The sequence below is a fragment of the Poecilia formosa genome, unplaced genomic scaffold (genome assembly GCF_000485575.1).
Source record: "Poecilia formosa unplaced genomic scaffold, Poecilia_formosa-5.1.2 Scaffold1005, whole genome shotgun sequence".
In the NCBI taxonomy this organism is placed as follows: domain Eukaryota; kingdom Metazoa; phylum Chordata; class Actinopteri; order Cyprinodontiformes; family Poeciliidae; genus Poecilia; species Poecilia formosa.
The window spans coordinates 35,103-39,743 of NW_006800944.1; the positions used below are offsets into that span (position 1 = coordinate 35,103).

Below are 4,641 nucleotides of genomic sequence, written 5' to 3' on the forward strand. Positions count from 1 at the left end.
TACTTTGCTCAATCAAAACAGCAGAAGACGGCTCAGCACTGAGGGATATTGTTGTTCTGATCGATGGATTATTGATGTGAGGGCTCCACAGACAACATTTCACAAGTAAGAAGGACATATTATTGTGTATATATAGTGATTAGAATATTACTTTACTGTATTTATGTCCACCGGCGAGATACCAGCTAATATTAGCTACAGTGCTTGGTGTAATATCGGTCTTGTGCGAAATTCTGTCCCCCTGTGAAATTCTGCCCCCTGTGTCGGGAGCGCGCATTGCAGCCAGAGAGGTGGATCCGGCGGATCTGACCATTTTCACGGCGTTTCTGATCGATTTCTCGGTAAAAACTACTCATATAATCATGTCAGTGTTGTAGCTTTCAGTTTAATCGGCAGCTATCAAATTAATAATAATAAAAAAAATAGACGAGGTCGTGTGTAGAGGTCTTTTTACGCTGTTTTGTGTTATTTCATACGCGAAGAAAATCGATCTTTTTTCAACTTTTGTCTCTTAAGCCTGACAAATAAGTCAGTCAACAAACAGGTTTCCAACACGTAGTGTGCATTTATAATTTTTCATTTCTGATACAAGAGGATGGAAGCTGGCTGATAGCAGGGCACAAAAATAAAGACTTCCTGAAAAGATCAGAGTGTAGCATTTTTGGTAAATCTCGTTCTAATGTAAAATATGACAGATTACTGGATTAAGGAAATGTCTAGCATGCTATCACACATAATTTTTAAGAATTTGGAAACAGTTGCTTTTAATTTCCCAAAATTATGGGGGGAGGAGAGGAGAGAATGGATATTCCAGCCACCTGAAATAATCTGTTCTCCCTCCATTTCAAAGGAACAAATTAATTTACCTGCAAGTCTTTTACTGAGTTCATTCCTCTCTTCATCAACAATAAATCCTGTGATTTTGATAACATTTGCTCTTTATTTGCCAAAGTTAGGAGGGGGAAAGTTATGATGGCTCCCCCATCATAACTTTGGCAACTAAGAATCAAATGTAACCAAAATCACAGGATTTGTTGCTGATGAAGAGAGGAATAAGCACAGTTAAATACTTGTCAGTCATTTAAATTGTACCTATGAAATGGAAGGGGAACGGATCATTTCAGGTGGCTAAAATATTTGGTTCCCCTCCTTTAACTTTGGCAAACAGTTATTGTGGAGGTTCCTCCACCTTTTCCTCAGTGTTAGTATTTATTTAAATGTTTTTTGTATAATATATTTAGATTTTCACTTTTTCTTGGTGGTGGTTATTGCATTGGTTGTTTACTAATTTGGGTGCACACATTTAGTAAACGCCTTATGTTTTTTTAAGATCATTAACTATTTTATTTGCTGAGTTTAAGGACTGGCTGAAAGGAAAACCAGGAAGTGGAACAGTCCATCAGGCTGCTGGAAGCAGGGGACTTGATGTGGAAAAATCTGCCTCTCTCCACTAATGGCATAATTGCTAAAACCTTTTTGGTGTTAGGTTATTTGGTTTTTATAGTGGTGTTTAAGTCAAAATGTTTTAGTTTAAATTANTCATTGTGCTGCTAAACACATAAGGCTGAGTGGAGTGGTGGACCGCTCCAAGATGGCCGCCCTAAATCTCGTCAGCAACAATAGGCAAGAGCGGTGCATGAGGGTCTATCCTTATATTATGTCTATGCTTGTGATGCCTAATGGCAGGTGTCAGCGGAAGTACCAGTATGAGGTGCCGAAGCCAGTGACAACACTGGCAGCTATCCCCGAAAACAGTGGCACTTGTGGCGCCTAATGACACCTGCCACCGGAAGTGCCAGTAGTAGGTGCGGTGTCACAATTTGAACTCGGCCCTGCTGGGAAATCAAACAAACATGGCGACAGCAAGAGTTTGAGGCGAGCGTGAATGAGACAGAAACTGAAGAGGAGTCAGATGAACTAGTCTAGTTCCGAAGAGAATCAGCGCTGGATCAATAGTTTGGCAGTAGTTTGGATTTTATATGGAGGATGTCGAACAAAATGAGGTAATTTGCAAAACACGTTATAGGCGCTTTCGCACTGCACGGAACGGAACGGTTGTGTTTGCATTACAACTTGCAACCGGTGTTATAGATCAACTGGTGGCTAAATCAACTGGTGGTGGCAGCTAGAAAAGACTGATGTTTCTGTGGGCGTGGCTTTTTAGGACCCCTTTACCGAACCAGGAAGTAAACAGTGCAATAAGCTTAAAGAACTACAAATCTTTGCAAAAATACTATCCGATTCCATAAAACAACCACTAAGGCTGCGTTCACACTGCAGCCTGAAGTGACTCAATTCCGATTTTTTTGACGTAATGCGACCTGTATCCGACCTTTTCATGGACCTGTGCTTTTCAACAGCACAGGTCAGATTCTATTTCAAATGTGACCCATATCCGATACGTATCCGATTCAAATGCGACCTAACGTCCAGGTCGCATTCATCCGAACTGAACGTCACTTTCTCAACAAATCTCACTATTCTGCATCCTGATAAGCGCAAGCGGGAAGAAAAACAACAACCATGACGGATTATATGAGGATTAAGTTGTTAATATGTTGCTCCGGTTGGACAACAACTTCAAATATGTAAGCTAAGCTCCACCGTTAGCCTCCATGTTTGCTTCCACAAACACTGAGCACTTCTTCTTTTCATGGCAGTTGGCAGAACACTGAGAATGCTGACGCTATGGCGCCCTCTACTGCACATGCGGGACACTTTCAGGCTGTTTACCGTTCACACTGCAGAACGCATACAGGTCGCATTTACTGGCACTGTGAACGGCCCGGCAAAAAAATCGGAATTGGGTCACTTCAGGCTGCAGTGACCCTAAGATCTCAGGAATAACTAATTAGAAAGACTTTATTGGTCTAATATGGTATGTTGCCTTTTTTTAAAAAGTTCATCTGCAAAACCATCAAAACGTGTAAATTATGCAGAACCTGTCCTGACTTATGTGTTGCTTCAGAGGTTGAAACTCGTCAAAGGAAGATCGAAATAGATCTCGATGTGGCATGAGCAGATCTCAAAGNCCTGTTTGTATAAATTCCCCTGTGTGTTCATTGTGTGAGGTCAGTTTTTGGTTTATCTTGAGTTATGTTTGCCTTAGTTGATTTCTTTTGGGCCCATTTTGTTATATTTTTTAGATTTGTTGTTGAAACCTTTTGTTAAGATGTTTTTTGGAAAAAATAAATAGAAGATATTTTTTTATATATGCCTTCGTCCTTGTCCTTGACTGGTCGGACTATCACAGTTATCAAATGTCACCAAATCCACTGGATTTGTTGTTGATCATTAGAGGAATCAACACAGTTAAAGACTTGCTGGTAATTAATTAGTTTTCATTTTATGTAGGGGGAACAGATTATTTCAGGCAGGTAAAATATTTTGTTCCCCGCTGCTAACTTTGGCAAATGAAGAGCAAATGTCACCAAAATCACAGGATTTATTGTTGATGATGATAGGATTAAACACAGTTAAAGACTTGCAGGTAAATTATTTCCATTATAGGGGGAACATATTATTTCAGGCTGCTGAAATCATTCTCTCTGTCCTCCCCCCATAACTTTGCCAAATAAAAAGCAACTGTTTCCAAATTCTCAAAAATGTTATGTGTCATAGCATACTAGACATTTCCTTAATCCAGTAATCTGTCATATTTTACATTAGAAGGGGATTTATCAAAAAGTCTACACTCTAATCTTTTCAGGAAGTCTTTATTTTTGTGCCCTGCTATCAGGGCACAAAAATATCAGAAATGAAAAATTATAAATGCACACTACGTGTTGGAAACCTGTTTGTTGACTGACTTTTATTTGTCAGGCTTAAGAGACAAAAGTTGAAAAAAGATTGATTCACTTTGCGTTTAAAATAACACAAAGCAGCAAAAAATACCTCCACACAAGACCTCGTTTATTTATGTATTTTTAAATTATTTTTATAGCTGCCGATTAAACTGAAAGTTACAACATTGACATAATTATATGAGTAGTTTTTACCGAGAAATCGATCAGAAGCGCCGTGAAAATGGTCAGATCCGCCGGATCCACCTCTCTGGCTGCAATGCGCGCTCCCGACACAGGGGGGCAGATTTTCTCACAAGACCGGGTTCAGCCCCGCTATGAAGGCTAACTGAGATTCCGTAAATCTGAAAACTTAACTATTCTCTACTCTAACATTGACTTAGATTATCTGACACAAGAGCCTATATTAGAAATGAAACAATGTTAACATATAAAACTTATGTGTTATAACATTCACCAGCAAAGTTTACACAGGTGGTAAAGACTATTATTTATATTCTTTCACTCTGTCAAAAGTAAGATACGTCCTAAATCTTCCGTTTTTGTTTTGAAAGTTTCCTAAAGACACGATGTGAGGAAGAAGAGGGAGAAATCTATAAAGAGAGACGGATTCACTGCAGCACGGATGAATCTCAGCTGCTGAATCTCTGGAGCTGGAACTCATCGGCTGAAATACACACACACACACACACATGTATATAAATAAATTCCCTTCTCACCCTCCGCGGGTGGTCTCTCTCTCTCTCTCTCTTTCATCCTCTGAGCTCGGGTCCTCTACCAGAGGCCTGGGAGCTTCAGGTTCTCCTCCAGTATCTTGGCTGTGCCTAGAACTGCACAT

The 4,641-nt window shown here is 39.8% G+C and overlaps 1 protein-coding gene across 2 annotated transcripts in view; it reads right to left on the minus strand.

Annotated features, from left to right (window-relative positions):
* wdr59 (WD repeat domain 59) overlaps nt 1-4,641 on the minus strand; it is a 22,323-nt gene that overhangs the window by 15,396 nt on the left and 2,286 nt on the right. The gene's annotated exons all lie outside the window — the stretch shown is intronic.